The sequence below is a fragment of the Balaenoptera acutorostrata genome, chromosome 4 (assembly GCF_949987535.1).
Source record: "Balaenoptera acutorostrata chromosome 4, mBalAcu1.1, whole genome shotgun sequence".
In the NCBI taxonomy this organism is placed as follows: Eukaryota; Metazoa; Chordata; class Mammalia; order Artiodactyla; family Balaenopteridae; genus Balaenoptera; species Balaenoptera acutorostrata.
In genome coordinates, this window is record NC_080067.1 from 135820966 (window position 1) to 135841489 (window position 20524).

The 20524-nt window shown below is 38.1% G+C and overlaps 1 long non-coding RNA gene across 3 annotated transcripts in view; it reads right to left on the minus strand.

Moving 5' to 3' along the window:
• The window catches only part of LOC103016496 (uncharacterized), a 114189-nt gene that overhangs the window by 50343 nt on the left and 43322 nt on the right, over positions 1-20524 (minus strand). Inside the window, exon 4 of one of the 3 annotated variants that reach the window (XR_450272.2) lies at positions 9148-9220. The exons of the other annotated variants lie outside the window; for them this stretch is intronic. This is a non-coding gene — a long non-coding RNA (uncharacterized LOC103016496). The remainder of the gene's footprint in view (positions 1-9147; positions 9221-20524) is intronic. 3 annotated transcript variants of the gene reach the window in all.

Genomic DNA, 20524 nt, shown 5'->3' on the forward strand with positions numbered 1-20524 from the left:
ACAATGAATGCTGGAGAGGGTGTGGAGAAAAGGAAACCCTCTTGCATTGTTGGTGGGAACATAAATTGATACAGCCACTATGGAGAACAGCATGGAGGTTCCTCAAAAAAAACTAAAAATAGAACTACCATATGACCCAGCAATCCCACTACTGGGCATATACCCTGAGAAAACCATAATTCAAAAAGAGTCATGTACCACAATGTTCATTGCAGCTCTATTTACAATAGCCAGGACATGGAAGCAACCTAAGTGTCCACTGACAGGTGAATGGATAAAGAAGATGTGGCACATATATACAATGGAATATTACTCAGGCATAAAAAGAAATGAAACTGAGTTATTTGTAGTGAGGTGGATGGACCTAGAGTCTGTCATACAGAGTGACGTAAGTCAGAAAGAGAAAAACAAATACCGTATGCTAACACATATACATGGAATCTAAAAAAAAAATTGGTTCTGAAGAACCTAGGGGCAGGACAGGAATAAAGATGCAGACGTAGAGAATGGACTTGAGGACACAGGGAGAGGGAAGGGTAAGCTGGGACAAAGTGAGAGAGTGGCATGGACTTATATACACTACCAAATGTAAAAGAGATAGCTAGTGGAAAGCAGCCACATAGCACAGGGAGATCAGCTCAGTGTTTTGTGACCACCTAGAGGGGTGGGATAGAGAGGGTGGAGGTAGACACAAGAGGGAGGAGATATGGGGATATATGTATAGGTATAGCTGATTCACTTTGTTATACAGCAGAAACTAACACACCATTGTAAAGCAATTATACTCTAATAAAGATGTTAAAATAAATAAATAAATAAAAATAAAAATTCCGTTAAAAACAAAATGACAGGCTACTGAGTTTGAAGTTCATGCACTACTTTCCTTAAGGTTTTTAAGCATGGAAGTATGACTCAAGAGAAAATCTTCCAACTAGACCAGCAGAGAAAGCCTGAGGTCTGAAGGAGATAATGGACATAAATACCACTGCAACCCACAGTCCACATAAAGGTTGAACACAGTTTTCCTTGTGCCCATGTTTACACAAACCAAGATAAATAATACCCCTGATGACATTCTGGTAACTTCATTTTAAATGCCACAGTTCTGGGACTTCCCTGGTGACGCAGTGTTTAAGAATCTGCCTGTCAATGCAGGGGACATGGGTTCGAGCTCTGGTCCAGGAAGATCTCACATGCCACAGAGCGACTGAGCCCATGTGCCACAACTACTGAGCCTGAGCTCTAGAGCCCACATGCCACAACTACTGAAGCCTGTGTGCCTAGAGCCCATGCTCTGCAACAAGAGAAGTCACCGCAGTGAGAAGCCCGCACACTGCAACAAACAATAGCCCCCGCTCGCCACACCTAGAGAAAGCCTGCGCGCAGCAACGAAGACCAGTGCAGCCAAAAATTAATTAATTAATTAATTTTTAATGTAAATAAATAATTGCCACAGCTCTAAATACCCATGTCAGTCCTATATTATCAGAACGACATAATACAAAGAAAAAATATTAAAAGTAGCGAGGGATAAACAGCACATAACATACAAGGGAATCCCCATAAGATTAACAGCTGATCTTTCAGAAGAAACTTTGCAAGCCAGAAGGGAGTGGCAGGACATATTTAAAGTGATGAAAGGGAAAAACCTACAACCAAGATTACTCTACCCAGCAAGGATCTCATTCAGATTTGACGGCAAAATTAAACCCTTTACAGACAAGCTAAAGCTAAGAGAATACAGCACCACCAAACCAGCTTTACAACAAATGCTAAAGGAACTTCCCTAGGCAGGAGACACGAGAGAAGTAAAAGACCTACAATAACAAACCCAAAACTATTAAGAAAATGGTCATAGGAACATACATATCGATAATTACCTTAAATGTAAATGGATTAAATGCTCCAACCAAAAGACATAGACTGGCTGAATGGATACAAAAACAAGACCCATATATATGCTGTGTACAAGGGACCCACTACAGACCTAGGGACACATACAGACTGAAAGTGAGGGGATGGAAAAAGATATTCCATGCAAATGCAAATCAAAAGAAAGCTGGAGTAGCAATTCTCATATCAGACAAAATAGACTTTAAAATGAAGACTATTACAAGAGACAAAGAAGGACACTACATAATGATCAAGGGATCAATCCAAGAAGAAGATGTAACAATTGTAAATATTTATGCTCCCAACATAGGAGTACCTCAATACATAAGGCAAACACTAAAAGGGGAAATCGACAGTAACACAATCATAGTAGGGGACTTTAACACCCTGCTTACACCAATGGACAGTATATCCAAAATGAAAATAAATAGGGAAACACAAGCTTTAAATGATACATTAAACAAGATGGACTTAATTGATATTTATAGGACATTCCATCCAAAAACAACAAAATACACATGCTTCTCAAGTGCTCATGGAACATTCTCCAGGATAGATCATATCTTGGGTCACAAATCAAGTCTTGGTAGATTTAAGAAAATTGAAATCATATCAAGTATATTTTCCGACCACAAGGCTATGAGACTAAATATCAATTCCAGGAAAAAATCTGTAAGAAATACAAACACATGGAGGCTAACCAGTACACTACTAAATAACCAAGAGATCACTGAAGAAATCAAAGAGGAAATGAAAAAATACCTAGAAACAAATGACAATGAAACACGATGACCCAAAACCTATGGGATGCAGCAAAAGCAGTTCTGAGAGAAGTTTATAGCAATACAATCCTACCTTAAGAAACAAGAAACATCTCAGATAAACAACCTAACCTTGCACCTAAAGCATTTAGAGAAAGAAGAACAAAAAAACCCCAAAGTTAGCAGAAGGAAAGAAATCATAAAGATCAGATCAGAAATAAATGAAAACAAAATGAAGGAAATGATGGCAAAGATCAATAAAATTAAAGCTGGATCTTTGAGAAGATAAACAAAATTGAAAAACCATTAGCCAGACTCAACAAGAAAAACAGAGAGAAGGCTCAAATCAATAGAATTAGAAATGAAAAAGGAGAAGTAACAACTGACACTGCAGAAATACAAAGGATCATGAGAGATTACTACAAGCAACTGTATGCCAATAAAATGGCAACCTGGAAGAAATGGACAAATTCTTAGAAAAGCACAACCTTCCGAGACTGAACCAGGAAGAAAAAGAAAATATGAACAGACCAATCACAAACACTGAAATTTAAAGTGTGATTAAAAATCTTACAACAAACAAAAGCCCAGGACCAGATGGCGTCACAGGTGAATTCTATCAAACATTTAGAGAAGAGCTAACACCTACCCTTCTCAAAATCTTCCAAAATATAGCAGAGGGAGGAACACTCCCAAACTCATTCTACGAGGCCACCATCACCCTGATACCAAAACCAGACAAAGACGTCACAAAAAAAGAAAACTACAGGCCAATATCACTGATGAACATAGATGCAAAAATCCTCAACAAAATACTAGCAAACAGAAAACAGCAGCACATTAGAAGGGTCATACACCATGATCAAGTAGGATTTATCCCAGGAATGCAAGAATTCTTCAATATATGCAAATCAATCAATGTGATACACCATATTAACAAACTGAAGGAGAAAAACCATATGATCATCTCAATAGATGCAGAAAGCTTTGACAAAATTCAACACCCATTTATGATAAAAACCCTCCAGAAAGTAGGCATAGAGGGAACTTACCTCAACATAATAAAGGCCATATATGACAAACCCACAGCCAACATCGTCCTCAATGGTGAAAAACTGAAACCATTTCCACTAAGATCAGGAACAAGATAAGGTTGCCCACTCTCACCACTATTATTCAACATAATTTTGGAAGTTTTAGTCACAGCAATCAGAGAAGAAAAATAAATAAAAGGAATCCAAATCAGAAAAGAAGAAGTAAAGCTGTCACTGTTTGCAGATGACATGATACTATACATAGAGAATCCTAAAGAAGCTACCAGAAAACTACTAGAGCTAATCAATGAATTTGGTAAAGTAGCAGTATACAAATTTAATGCACAGAAACCTCTTGCATTCCTATACACTAATGATGAAAAATCTGAAAGTGAAATTAAGAAAACACTCTCATTTACCACTGCAACAAAAAGAATAATATACCTAGGAATAAACCTATCTAAGGAGACAAAAGACCTGTATGCAGAATATTATAAAACACTTATGAAAGAAATTAAAGATGATAGAAATAGATGAAGAGATATACCATGTTCTTGGATTGGAAGAATCAACATTGTGAAAATGACTATACTACCCAAAGCAATCTACAGATTCAGTGCAATCCCTATCAATCTACCAATGGCATTTTTCACAGAACTAGAACAAAAAATTTCACAATTTGTATGGAAACAAGAAAGACCCCAAATAGCCAAAGCAATCTTGGGAAAGAGAAATGGTGCTGGAGGAATCAGGCTCCCTGACTTCAGACTATACTACAAAGCTACATTAATCAAGACAGTATGGTACTGGAACAAAACCAGAAATATAGATCAATGGAACAGGATAGAAAGCCCAGAGATAAACCCATGCACATATGGTCACCTTATCTTTGATAAAAGAGGCAAGAATATACAGTGGAGAAAAGAGAGCCTCTTCAATAAATGGTGATGGGAAAACTGGACAGCTACATGTAAAAGAATGAAATTAGAACACTCCCTAACACCATACACAAAAATAAACTCAAAATGGATTAAAGACCTAAATGGAAGGCCAGACACTGTAAAACTCTTAGAGGAAAACACAGGCAGAACATTCTATGACATAAATCACAGCAAGATCCTTTTTGACCCACCTCCTTGAGAAATGGAAGTAAAAACAAAAATAAACAAATGGGACCTAATGAAATTTAAAAGTTTGCACAGCAAAGGAAACCATAAACAAGACAAAAAGACAACCCTCAGAATGGGAGAAAATATTTGCAAATGAAGCAACTGACAGAGGATTAATCTCCAAAATATACAAGCAGCTCATGCAGTCAATATCAAAAAAACAAACAACCCAATCCAAAAATGGGCAGAAGACCTAAATAGACATTCCTCCAAAGAAGATACACAGATTGCCAAAACACATGAAAGAATGCTCAACATCATTAATCATTAGAGAAATGCAAATCAAACCTACAATGAGATATCATCTCACACTTGTCAGAATGGCCATCATCAAAAAATCTACAAACAATAAATGCTGGAGAGGGTGTGGAGGAAAGGGAACCCTCTTGCACTGTTGGTGGGAATGTAAATTTTACAGCAACTATGGAGAACAGTATGGAGGTTCCTTAAAAAACTAAAAAAAGAACTACCATATGACCCATCAATACCACTCCTGGGCATATACCCTGAGAAAACCATAATTCAAAATGAGTCATGTACCACAATGTTCATTGCAGCTCTATTTACAATAGCCAGGATATGGAAGCAACCTAAGTGTCCATCAACAGATGAATGGATAAAGAAGATGTGGCACATATACACAATGGAATATTACTCAGCCATAAAAGAAACGAAATGGAGTTATCTGTAGTGAGGTGGATGGACCTAGAGTCTGTCATACAGAGTGAAGTAAGTCAGAAAGAGAAAAATAAATACCGTATGCTAACACATATATATGGAATCTAAAAAAAAATAGAAAGGTCATGAAGAACCTAGGGGCAGGACAGGAATAAAGATGCAGACGTAGAGAATGGACTTGAGGACACGGGGAGAGGGAAGGGTAAGCTGGGACAAAGTGAGAGAGTGGCATGGACATATATACACTACCAAATGTAAAATAGCTAGTGGGAAGGAGCCGCATAGCACAAGGAGATCAGCTCGGTGCTTTGTGACCACCTAGAAGGGTGGGAGGGAGGGAGACGCAAGACGGGAGAGATATGGAGATATACGTATATGTATAACTGATTCACTTTGTTATAAAGCAGAAACTAACACCCCATTGTAAAGCAATTATACTCCAATAAAGATGTTAAAAAAAAAAAAAAAAGGAAAGAAGACCTAATGTAAGCCTAATATCCATTCAGTATTCTAAAATGGGGAAGCACTTTTCTGCTACCGTGGATATAACTGTTCAGGAAAAAAAAATCTTTCTAACATTTTTCTTTTTTTTTTTGAATTTTAGAAATTTATTTTTTTTAATACAGCTGGTTCTTATTAGTTATCCATTTTATACATATTAGTGTATATATGTCAATCCCAATTTCCCAATTCATAACATTTTTCTTAAAATTCTCCAATATATTATGCTGAAAACTCATTGTAAGGCTGTTAATTACAGACAGAATTCATAAGGAGTTGGACCTATCTTGAGTGCATCTAAAAGGAGTTTCATTTTTGAAATACAAAAATAAGTCTGAAATAACTCAGGGAAATGCCTCAAGAAATAAGTAACCACTGATACAAACCTTGGAGGATTATCAATATCTGGGTATAAATTTCCTTGCATTCTCTCATTACCTTGATCTCCCACATAGTTTCATGGTCTACAAGGCACATGGATATGACAAAGCCCGAAAAGTCTGAATGTCTGGATCCACTGTGGCCATGGGACAAACTGAGATTTCCTTCAGCCCAGTGCCAGTGCCAGGCCCTGCCCTGCCAGAAATTCACTCCTATCTATTCAGTAGCATCCATGCCTCTGGTTCTTGGGGAAACCATCTGTGGAAATGACACCTACTTAGGCTCCCCAAATGGTACACGCAACTTTCATGCCAGTTCAGGCAGCGATCATTTTCCTTTGGTCAGTCAGGGTTCAGTCAGGAAAACAGGAGCCATTCTGGGTATTTCAAGAAATAATTTAAATCTTAAAGGGCAGGAATCCCAAGAAATTTCCACAAGCATCAGAGTGAATAATTCTCAGGACACCCAGTAGCCTTTTGCAAAATCTCACCCCCATCCTCTGCTGATGCTCAGTCACCTGCCTGCCACGACAACCAAAGGTCAACAGTTCCTCCTTCTTTCCTACTTCTCCAAATTCACACATGAGCCTCACATTGGAGAAATCTAGACTGGAACCTGCTGACAAGGTAAACTGGGAAATATAATTTTTAACATTTCAGCCCTCTAAGGCAGGATGGAGCTTAGAAGGGCAAGGATGTTGTTGAAAGCCAATAAACAACATCCAGCACACCTTTCTTCTCTTGACAACCCATAACTAAAACCATTCCCAAGAAATCAAGACTCGTTCTCCCACAGTATCCTCATTGTGATGATTTCCCTCCAGAGACTCAACTGAGTGTTCCTTCTTCCCTAGTCTATGTTCTGCTAGCCCTTTTGCTCCCCCTTGAAAACCACTCCTCATCTTCCAAAGAGCCACTTTTCCAGAGTTTGAATAACAATTTGTGCATTTTTGTGGGTGAAGAGGTGGAGGAGGAATGGTGTGGAGAGACTTTCACTAAACCCAAGATTAAGCCCCTAACATGAAAAGGATAGGTTGTACAATACGTACTGAACAGTGTCCCAGTTAGCCAGCCAAGCACATACAAAAAAGAAGTGTGTACAGTACTTTACTTTGGCATATTCCAACCCAAAGAGAATCCACAGAGTGGGTAGAGATTTGGGATTGGCTTGTCCTCACTATCCCACTCACTCTCTGTATCCATTGTACACACTTCTTTTATAGAAATTCTCACTAGATTTTCAGTTACTTGAATGCAAGTATCATGCTTTGCTAATCTTTGTATCTCTGGTACATGATATAATAATACTTATATAGTAGGATTTCCTTGAATAAATGGAGTGGTAAGCTGGAGCTTGAAGAGTTTTCTACTGTATCTCCAAATGGCTGTTCAATGTTCCTATGTATATATCACTTAGTCACTTCAAACACAACATATCCAAAATAAAATCCATCTGTTCCTTAAATCTTTTTCCTCTCAACAGGTCAATAGTGATTTTTTTTTAAAGATATGGTTCATCAAAAAGGTGGGTAAATCCTAAGGTCAAGATGTTTTATGGATTTACATGGCTGTTGAAGACGTTTAAGAAAAGATGTGAGAACAAAAATGGAAGGAGTAAAAATGTTCTAGGAAGATAGAAATGGAGATTGTTGGGCATTAGACAACAACTATTTGTGATCTAGCCAGAGGGATTGAAGGCATTTTTAACATATTTGAATATCTACTGATACTGAATGATAACATAATGGCATTTCCAGATTTACTTGATAATAATGTAAAAATTTAGAAGCAATTATACATATTATCACTCTTACCCCAAATTTCATGAAAAGCAAAAAAGTAAAAAATAAAAGACAATAAATTCACCACATGTTAGAAGAAAAGAAAGTGTACCATCTAAAGACATTTCTGAAGAATCTCTAAAAGGTGGTAAACAGACAGAATCATATCTGCAGAGTCACAAAACTGAAAAAAGCCTCAGTGTGAAACACATGCAGGAGAAGGTGACATGCAGTTCTGGGAGTTCCAGAGTCAACAGATAAAATAATAGGGAAGAGTCTGAAGGCAGCTTTGGAGATGCTAAACTGGTTAGTCCCTCCCACATCCTGCTAAACAGCTGTCAGGAGAAACATTGCGAACTGCGGTAAAGCACTGATGTCTGCTCCAGGGTCCAAGACCCAGGCGGTATCCATCAACAGAGGAACAGATAAAGAAGATGTGATACATATATACAGTGGAATATTAGCCATAAAAAAGAATGAAACAATGCCATTTGCAGCAACATGGATGGACCTGGTAATTGTCATACTGAGTGAAGTAAGTCAGAGAAAGACAAATATCATATGATATCGCTTATATGTGGAATTTTTAAAAATGGTACAAATGAACTTATTTACAAAGCAGAAATAGAGTCACAGATGTAGAAAACAAACTTCTGGTTACCGGGGCGAAAGGCGGGGAGAGGGATAAATTGGGAGATTAGGATTAACATATACACTACTATATATAAAATGGATAACTAATAAGAACCTACTGTATTGCACAGGGAATCTACTCAATATTCTGTAATGACCTATATGAGAAAAGAATTTTAAAAAGAGTGGATATATGTATATGTATAACTGATTCACTTTGCTGTACACCTGAACCTAACACAACATTGTAAATCAACTATGCTTCAATAAAAAAAAAAAAAGAAACTGACCCAAGGAGGAGCAGGGAAACTCCTTACCTCTCATCCAGCAGAGTATTTCGCCCCTTCCATGCAATCATTAAAGGTGATCTACAGTTACTACAATCAGCATCTTCACACAAGTGACAAGGACAAAGATAAGAAAACAACTAAAAATTACTGAACATTTGAGTTAAAACAATACCAATAAAGAATGGCACCAAATCCAACTAATTGATTAACTAACATCTCAGAAAACAGAATTAATAGAACAAGGTGAGGGAAATGTCTTTAAGTAAAAATTTTATATAGTCATTAAGGGCTGAATTCCCCCAAAATTTATATCTTGAAACCCTAACCCCCAGTAACTCAGAATGTGATTGTATAGAATACTTGGAGATAGAGCTTTTAAAAAAGTAATTAAGTTAAAATGAGGTTATTGGGTGGTCCCTAATCCAAGACTAGAGTCCTTATATAAGAAGAGATTAGGACACATAAGGGAAAGCAGATATGTGCATACACAGAGGAAAGACCATTTGAAGAGGCAGCAAGAGGATGGACGTCTGCAAGTGAAGGAGAGAAGCCTCAGAGGAAACTAACCTTGCTCAGCACCTTGATCTTGGACTTCCAGCCTCCAGAACTATGAGAAAATAAATTTCTATTGTTTAAGCCACCATGTCTATGGCTTTGTCGTGGCAGCCCTAGCAAATTAATACAATAGTGATATTCTCAGAAATCAGGAGGATATAGCCAAAAAGAAAAACAAATTAAAGGGTTTAGAAATTTAAAATGTTATTGTTGAATTTTTTAAGTTATCTAAATAGAATGGACATAGCTGAAGAATGAATCGGCGAGCTGGAAGCTCAAGCTGAGCAAGTCTCCCAAAATACTGTGCAAAAGAAAAATGAGACAGAAGGCATGAAGGAAGAGAAGAAGACTTGGAGGACAGATCCAGAAGTTTCAGTGGCTGTCTGATAGGTATCCCAGAGAGAAAACAGAGATCACAGAAAAAAAGGAGATGACATAGAAGTTATTGAAGAAACTTCCCCAGAGATGAAGAAACACATGAATCTTTTCATTCAAAGGGCCCATCAAGTGCCTATGAGAATGAATGAATGAACAACAGTAAATCACATCCACATGAAACTTCAAAACTCCAGTGATAAAATGAAAATCCTAAACACTTCCAGAGAAGTGGAAAAGGTTGTCAACTAAGGAATGAGAATTAGATTACTATCTATCTGTCATTTCTCAGACCCAGCAACACTGGGTGTGAGAAAATGCTGGAGTACTTTATTCAAAATTCTAAGAAAAATTAACAGTTGAACCTAGAAATCTATGCCAGCCAAATTTCAAGTGCAAACACAATAGAAAGATATTTTTAGATACAGAAGAACTCAGAAAACTTAACTGTTCATCCTTTCTGAAATAATTTTTCAAGATTTACTCCAAAATTTTTTTTAATTAAATATAAAAATAGGAAGCTGTGGAATACAATACATTGTAGACAACAAAGAAAAGAGTAGCTATTTCAAAAATCATTGATTTTTAAAAATTTAATAACCATTTATAACCAAAATTACAAGTAACCTCAACATGTTAGGTACGTATGGGGTTAATCAAAGAGGGAGGAAGAAAAAGCGCACATCTCTTGTTTGGGAGTAATGTTTAGATACTTATTAACTCTAGACTTCGCCTGAAAAACATAAGTTTGAAGTGGGTCATTTCATAAGTATTCATTTTTGAGAAATATATACCTTGCGGGAGTAATTAAAGAAGAGAAATAAGGGGCCTTATTAAGATTACTAATCGCACCAAGTAGCTACTAATACATGTCTGATGGAGGGAAGAAAATGGGCCTATGAGAGGAGCAGAGAGCAATAACTTTCCTTAATTGCCCTTTCCATTCCTTGGCTCTATGTGTTGGGAGACGGACAGTGCATTGGACAAAAGTATAGTGTTTAAGTCCCAGCTTCCCATTTATTAGCTGTGTGAGCTCAGTCACCATACTTACCTTCCCAGAACTATGCTTTGTCCACTGTTAAAGTGAAATTGATACCACCACGTAAAATTGCTGCATAAATAAAATAATATAAGCCTCTCTTGGGGACCAACCATGTGCACTTCTGGACAGGAATATAGAATGATGTCTAGACAGAGCCTGAGACCCTCCCCACTCCAAACAACCTTCTGGTTTTCTCTTCTTCCTCTTCTTTTTCCTCACTCTCCTTAGGAATTCTCAGCGATCCAAACTTTGGGACAGTTGTGCAGAGAAGTTTTCATGGTGGGCTAGCTGCAGCTGGGCCTCACTTTATCTTTCCCAGAACCCCTCAGGAGCTTCATCACAGCCCAGGGAACTTGGTGTAAAGCTCTGGTAGCTTCAGCTTAGCTTTGCCACTGGTCACCACAATCTTGAGGCAAAGAACTATTGTTTTCACAACGTCCTTAGTGGGTAGAACCTCAGAGAAGAGCTCTAGGATTCACTTCTCAATGTCAAAAGCAATAGAACTACAGAGGTAAGTTCTTGCTGATTTAAAAGTTGCTTTTCGATATGTCAAACTCTCACCTATATTTGTTGTTTTGTTTTAAATGTTCCTCCTTATCTGTCTTTTCCTTACCATTTCCAAACCTAAGAACTGTGGGTTATCTATAGTCAGCCTTTAATGTTTTCATTACCCTCAGTTGGTGAATATTTGAAGAAACTGGGAATTCTTTTTTTTTTTCAATAGACCTTTATCAGGGTATGATTGCTTCACAATACTGTGTTAGTTTCTGTTGCACAACAAAGCGAATCAGCCATATGCATATATATATCCCCATATCCCCTCCCTCTTGAGTCTCCCTCCCACCCTCCCTATCCCACCCTTCTAGGTCATCGCAAAGCACCGAGCAGATCTCCCTGTGCTATGCTGCTGCTTCCCACCAAAACTGGAAATTCTTGAAGCTCTGGTAGTTGCTTGAGAGAGAGTCAACAAATAATAGGGTACAGAAAAGCCTCAAGTAAAACTAGATGGGTATTATTGGGTACGCATGATGTAAGGATACACATAGTCTTTTATGTTGTGGAGTCAAAATGTGCCGTCTGAACCGAATAAAAACTGTACAGTTTATTAGCTTTAAAAAAACCTGGTCATTTAAATCTACATCATTCATGTGTTTATAAGTATTTTTATATACTTTATATGTGAAGAGTTTTAGCTTTTTTTATTTAAGCGTAGGTAAAAGTCAGCAACTGAAAAATCATATGCATGAGAATATTTGGGCAGTTTTCTGGCTTATTGAATTTCTAGGTAGTGGAGGAGTTACCAATAATCCTTTAGTTTTCCACCTTTAGTTTTTAATGATTGATTTTTTTAAATCATCCCAGGTCCCTGACTCAATAGGTATGTTGTGCTTAAGGAGCATGACCTTTTTTTACCAAGAATTTCTTATTTTAAAATGTCTCAGAATGTCATTCTGGTTTTCTATTTATTGTAAGTGATATGAATTCAGGGCTAGAATATGCAAAGTCAGGCTAAGAGTATGCTTATTACAGGTGATACCATGTGTATACTTTTCAAAATCCAGAAAAAGTTGTGTTAGCAATTTACCTCCTTTTCAAAAAAAGTTGTGTACAAAATTTACAGATTTCATCATGATGTCCAAATGCGTTAAAGCATGTAGGTTCAATCTTCTGTTTCTGGCACTTATTTTTTGGATGTTTACAACAGTGAGAAACCTAAAATGCAAGGAATCTAAAGCAATCCTATATGCTTTTGTTTGCCCTCTATGCAAAATACCCAAGTAAAGTGGCTTCTCCACAAAAACCTACATTAGAGGCTAGATTCCAAATGTAGCCCAGTTGTCTTAACACTCCCAACTCCCAAGAAGTGTGTTTCCTCTCTGCAGGTTTCCACAAGCCAAAAGTTTTCATTCCTTATATTTAAAAGGCTATAATTCTTAAAGAAACATGGGCAGGGTAAAGCACAAAGGGTGAAATGCCAGAAATGTAGCTTTGATCTGACTTAGTACTCATTCAACTGTTCTCTTTTTCTTGAGGTTCCCCACCTCACCTCCATCCATTTGTTTCACTGACACCATCCAAAGCCTATCCTAACCATCTAACGACTCGGGAAACTACAGGAGAAGAAAATGTGGGTTCTGGAATCAGCAACCTCAGTTGGAATCTCTGGTGCCCCACTAAGTAGTAGAGTGATATTATGCAAGATTCTTACATTCTCTGAGACTGCATTTTCTCATCTGTGAAAGTGGAGATAATAGCACAAAGTGAGTAATTTTGAAATGATTCAATGAGCTGACATGTGAAAGAAACTGGTCCATAACAGACGCTCAGTAAGTATTAGTTTCTCTTCCCTGGCTGAAGGAATTTGGAAGGAACAACAGTGTTTGTGTCCATAAACTCATATCACTTGACTACCACAGGTCTTTATATTAATAATCTAAGTGAAAATTCAAGGGCAGAGTATCAAAGAGGCTAAAATGGTTGTCTGAAAAAAATCACTAAAATCCTCCGCCAAACTTCCAGTCTCAGAAGACCCAAAATGCTCTTACCAATAATTTCCACTGCCCCTCTTCCAATTGCTAATGATAAGGCCAACAGACCTGACATTTGTTTGCTGTTAGAGTATAGTGATATAGCTCAATCTTCAATAAAATTTTAGTATAATCAAGTGTATTCAAATTAGAGCATAATTTAGTATTTTGTTTACAAGTCAGAGGGTATTTCAAGACCTTGTCCTGTCTCTGTTTGCTAACGGGAACATTTATTAGTAGCTTATTTTAGTTATTTTCACTGTCTATCTCTTTGGAGCTAGATATTGGAAGTTTAGTAATACAACCTGGAAGACCAAACAGGGACATAAACACAAACATTAGGGTAACTGAATAAGGGAATTTGGACAAACAACTGCAAAGAAGGAAGTTATTTACCTTGTAGAATATCACATTCTCTGTCCCCTTTTTATGGACATTTTATCCTGCAGAATTCCTGTCACTCTAAAAAGCCATTTTCCTACTTGACGCTACAGTGGAGCCAACGGATTGAGAAGAATTTGGGAAAGTAATCTAGATATCTAGGATAAAGAAAATAAGGTCTTCCTTATTTTCCTTAGCAGTTACAAATTTACCTAATGGTATCAATCCAAATTAAGCAGAGAATAAGGTAAAGTTATTTTAAACATTTGGCAATTTGTATTTTAAGTCCTACTTACAATATTAAGAAACCCACAATTTAAATCACAAATCATGTGAAATAGTCATTTTCTTTAAAAATGCTGGGTTTCTTGGCCTATGTTGTAAAAAAAGATATTATAAGGGACTGATTACAGCAGGAATTTTATAGAACATTTGTGGAATGAAGTATGTGAAGAATTTCTCTAGTTTATTTCCTTCAAATGAGCCACACCGTAAAAGTGGTTACAACACACTTTTATATATGTAAATGTCCCTGGGCCCTCTTAATTGTTGGTAGATTAGTTTTGCTATGAAAGAACTGAAGAACTCCAGCTGGAGACTGTCCTCAATTGTTACTGAAGGTTTGATTTAATTATCTAGCTGAGCTGCTGTGATTAGCATCAACAAAGCTTTGTCCTATAGTGACTTGAATTAGACTTTAGGGAAGGCTGTTACCATTTGGATGGGCCCTCTGAAATATTAGCATTCCACCTGGGCAGCTAACCCCAGAAATTAATGTCCATTCAGTTTCCATTCCCTCCTCCTAATGTGTTTGTGTACTGTTCAATGACAACTGTAACATGTTTGTAGTACAAACAGTACTTTGAATTTGGGGTTTAGATCTCTTCAGGCTTTCTCATGTGGCTGGAATGTTGGCATGGCTCAGAAAACAAAAGTCAACTTAAAAAAAAATAGTTGGTTCTTCCAGGAAGAAAGAGATGGCTATCGAGCTTGACAAATGCAGTGTAATGTGAACAGGGCAGCAGGGCTAATTCTGTTAAGCGACTGCTATAGGCCTGTGCTTGTCTTGGACTTTCAGCCTTTTGCTGCATGCAGGGTGGGCCTTGTTAAACTGCCAAGTTGACAATTTTATATCCAAAGGCTTCTGACCATTTTATATCAGGCTTTGCTTCTCTGTTGTGATTTTTCAACAGCAAAGTTCAAAGTGCTCTGGGACTTTGGTTTCTGAGGCCGTGATAACACTTAGCAAACTAGGTGGATTGTTGTTTGCTGAATGCAGGCTTAGAAATGGGGTTCTAAGAGGAAAAAATAATCGAATAAAATCATTGATTTGGATATGACAGTGGGCTTTGCTAATTTCTGTTGGCTGGTACTTTTTTAAAGTTTGAGCTGGACATCGGATCTCTGTTTCCACTGAACCATTTCAGAAACCAGAATACAAGGCTGAGTTTCAAGGTGAAGAGCAGTGTGGGGTCATCTTTCTACTGCCGGGGCATTCTCCAGCTCGGCAAGGTTCTCGACATTGTGGAGATGTGTATTAAGCGCTAACATTACCTCATCTGTGTCAAGCTTAACTGAGGCACAGATCATTTAAAAAGTAGCCCCAAGTCCTGAGGCCCAGTGCTTTACAATCTAAGAGCTGAAAATCAATGTCACTCGATGGATACAAATCAGCAAGCCTCATTCAGCACACATTTATTAAATACCTGTAATATATTAGACACTCTACTAACCATGTGCCCCATATTGTGCAAAAAAATAAATAAACATCCAGTTAAAAGTTTCTAAAAGTGACCAGATCTCCAACCAGCTCCATCAGAACCCTCAGGCAAGTTTATACACTAAGCAGATTGCTGAATCCTACCCTAGATGTACTTAACCAGACTGAGGGGGAGGCTAATTTTGTATTTCTAACATGCTCCCCAGTGATTCTTATGACTAATGTTTGAAAACTATTCTAGGCCCATGACTCTCAAATCTGGCTAAATATTTGAATCACCTGGTGAATTTAAAACCACCCAAGGGGTGGTGTGATGAACTGGGAAATTGGGAGATTGGGATCGACATATATACACTAATATTTATAAAATGGATAACTAATAAGAAACTGCTGTATAAAAAAATAAATGAAACGCTAAAATTTAAAACAAACAAACAAACAAACAAAACCACCCAAGGACCTAGTACCACAGCAGATGGATTAAATCAGGCCCTCTGGAGGGAAGGGGGTCCCCGGCATCAGTTTGTGTTTGTTTTTGTTTTTGTTTTTTAAGAGCTCTTTGAGTGATTCCCGTATGCAGTCAAGGCTGAGAACAAGCCTGGACAGTAAACCTTATAGGAATTCACAAGAGAGAGAAATGACTCCCATCTGGGGAAGGCGGGTGCTACCTTTAGTTTCTTCTCATATCTTGTAAGAGACATTATGTTCTCTTTGGAAAGTGTCTGTGTATGGGTTTATTACTGTTAATAAAATGACATACTTATACAGCATCCATCTAAGAAATAGAGTATTTTTATAGACACTACTTAATCTCATTTATCCTCAATTCATCCCCTGTAATGTAATTAGAAGAAAAATTTATTACTGTCCCAAATACAGATAAAGCAGAAGATCAGTACTTTGCTCGAGATTACACAGCAAGTTCATTCTAAAAACCTGACTCCACTGAGTTTGCTTCCAAGAAAAGTTTTTTTAAAAAAAGAAAAAGAGTCTTTAAACAGTCCTGGTTGAAATGAACCTATTCAATTCTGAAAATTATTCAAATATACATTTTGCACATGCATATCCCATAATAGACTGTCTTCCTTTTGGCATTCTTTCTTTTGATTGTAAATGAGGGGACATCCTGAAGGTTTGATAATCTTTTTATTTCCCTGTTTTACTGTCCCCATAAGTCAATAGCATTGAATAAACTAATGGGTTTACTCAGTTAAGGTTTTCACCTGTCCAGTTTTCCCAGAGCTTTCCCAGTTTTAGTACTGAAAGCCCCATGCCCAGTAAGCCACTCAGTCCTGGGCAAACCTGGACAGTCTCTATCAAAAGTGGAAGTAGCCATGCTTTAAGGATCATGGAGCCTGAGAATTTGCATTTCTAAAAGTTCCCATGTGATGCTAATGCATAGATGGGATGCAAGATCATACTTTGAGAACCAGTACTAGAGATGCTAGGTAGACTTCAAGTTGAGCATAGGTAACAGGTGGTATAGATGGTGTCTTGGCACCAAAGAGCTAGAAGCAGACCACATTAGGTAGAGATGTAGCCTGGGGACCAAGGCTAACATGGCAGGACCCCGGCTAGAAGGACCTGGAGTACTAGACAGATAATGACAAGAGGACCTCCATCATAAAGAAGTATGACCAAGACCTTTCTACTAGATGTAGGTGCAAGATGGCTCCTCAACCTGAGATCAAGGCAAAATTCAGTGCTGGGGCAACAATGCAAGGTCACAAAATTACTGTCCAGTCAATGAAGCTGTTGATTAGGAATTCTTAAAGATCCCCTAACAAGAATAAAAGTATGGGGACCAACCATCCTGGTTTGCCGAGGACTTTTCTGATTTTAGCACTGAAAGGCCAAGGCCTGGGTAATTCCTCGGTCCTAGGACAGTTGATCTCAGGAGACTGGAGCCCAGGTCCACCTCCATCTCTTGGTCAGATGGCTGCAGCCATGGGAAAGGAAGGCACAGGTAGGAAGAGGAGGGGCCAGCTGGAGATATGGGCACAGAACAAGGATGGTCATTTCAGCCTATGGCCTTCAAGAGAGGGAAAAAGGGCACCCAGAAAAGTAGTCTATAAATGTTGAAATGCATTTGCTTTAAATGGTCAAAAAACATTAAATGACTCCACAGGCCTGCAGTTTTTCTAAACTCATGAAAGTGGAAAAGTTCAGCACAAACAGAATAATCCAGACACCCCATAGATGGAAGTCACTCTCACTGCCTTTTGACAATCATCACGCACACTTAAGATCCCACTGTAAGTATAACCTTAAAGGGCCCTGATATGTGCACACACACCCCAATAGGGAAAAATTTTTGTAAATATTGGCAGGTATCCCGTGTTATTTTGGGTCCCCACCATAAAAAAAAAAAAAAACGTAGCTAAGTAAACACAGTTCAAGATGACTGAAACATGAAAGAATATTTAAATCTAGGAAAAGAGTCTCCCTGGTTGAAAAGTGATTTTACCTAAGATCCTTAGTGCAATCAGCTAGCATGCCAGAGCCATTCAAATCTCTCCAGGACTGAATATTAATTAACATTCCATCAGAATGGCAAGCACAAGGCCACTATGGACAACAGCACATCCTACGAGTAACAATAGATTTTTAAGTCATTCTTCGTGAAGGTCATCCACATACTGTATAAAAATAAATTGACAACAGAAAATTTTCCAACTGTAACAAGGATCATCACTAAGGAAAGTACCGAAACCAGCATAAAGAATCCACAAGCCAATGCTGAACTAACCCATCTTCCCAGTGACCAAGTAAACCTTGCTAAATGCTGCATACATGGAAATAATCTCCTCAGTCATACTTAGAATAGTCACTATGGTGATGAACTTCAGCCTAAATGGATGAGGAAGAAGAGTGCCCCAGTATGCTGATTCTTCACGGATTGAGAAGAAATTGATATAACCAAGGTCTTCAAAATGCAAGTATGGGGACTTCCCTGGCGGTCCAGTGGTTAAGGCTTCACCTTCCAATGCAGAGGGTGCTGGTTAGATCCCTGGTCAGGGAGCTAAGATCCCGCATGCCTCGGGGCCAAAAAACCAAAACATATAACAGAAGCAATATTGTAACAAATTCAATAAAGACTAAAAATGGTCCACATCAAGGAAAAAAAAAAATCTCTTTAAAAAAATGCAAATATGTTCCTCCTGAATGAGCCAATCGTCCAATAAATTGCAACAGAGGGACCCAAGGAAGACGCCCTCACAGAGCCCTAGTGAGAGTTCAGAGCAGACAAGAAGATTGAAAATCTCCCAGATAATCTTGGAAAGAACACCAAATAAACATGAGATTACTCACTCATGCAATCACTCATTCAACAAATAGTTATTAAGTGGCATCTATATGCCAGATCCGAGGTGCTATGGATATTCATGTTTGTGTCTCCCCCAAATTCATATGTTGAAGCCCTAATGCCCAATGTGATGGTATTAGGAGGTGAAGCCTTTAGGAGGTGATTAGGTCATGAAGGTGGAGCCCACATGATGGGTTTGGTGCCTTTCTAAGAAGAAACACATGCAAACTTGCTCTCTCTCTCTGCCATGTAAGGATACAGTGAGAAGGTGGCCATCTGCAAACCAGGAAACAGGTCCTCACCAGACACTGAATCTGCTGCTTTCATGTTTAATGTACCACTAAGAAGTAAAGGATGTAGGTGGCTCTAACACCTACTAGACTCTACGACCTACTAGGTGAACGCTCACAATAGCCATCCTAGTTCTAAACAATACATTTAGGGGAAAAAAATTGAAGCTTAAGGGTTTTTTTTTTTCTTCCAAATTGAGAAGCTACTGGACATTGAAAATGAAATGTTCTGCTCATTTGGAGGAAATCCCTAGAAAGGTGGCTGGCAGAGGTCCCACCTCCCAGTATGGAAAAGCCTAAGAGCAGAAGATCTGCCTGCTCCCAGCCAGAGAGTAGGCCTTTCCTCTGCCAAGGTCTAAGCCAGGCTTTGCCTCCCTGAATTCTTGCCAGAGTGTGGTCCTCCATGTAGGTCTATTAAATTCTTCTTTTAAAACCTAAGTTAACCAGAGTCAACTTCTGTATTTGAAACCAAGAATCCTGGGTATGGTACATCCACACAATTATTGGAGAAAATATCTTCAAAATAGTTTTTAATGGGTGGGTAGAAGATAGAAAGGGGTGAGAGAACAAGGCAGAAGGAAGGGGAAAACAAATATTCCATCCATCAATGGGAAAAAAAAACTTTTGAAAATGTGTATTGTCTTCTATTCTGATTTTTTTTGGATGCAACTTATGGGTCCACGAGCCAATGACCACTGGTATTCAGTATATTAATAGACATCAAGTTGTGGGGACAGAAGGGATACAACATGATGTCATGGCTACACAAACAGCAGCAGGTTGATAACTTAAAGTTACAAAAAAGAACAGTATCGCCTTTCAAACAGTAATTGGTCCCTGACATCTACATGCCAAGTATTGTCAGACTCATGTCCATGGCTGTAGGTATTCTATGTCATTTTCAGTATTTGTGCACAAGTTAATGGAAAACAAAAAAACACTGTTTAGTTCAGATTCTTCTTTTTTAGTGCAATCTGCATTGTATAAATGTTTACTTTAAAAAAATTTTTTTGCAGGGGGAATAGGGCTTAATTTATTAGCAAATTGCTAGGGGGAATTTATTAACTACACGATTTCTTTTTTAAAAGGTTCATATATTATGCAGCTCTTCCAGACTCTAAAAGCACAAATTATTGTGCTTAAGGCTTTTGATTTTCACTTCTTCAGCATAAACCCAGCATAGCAAGGCACAGACACTGGGCATTT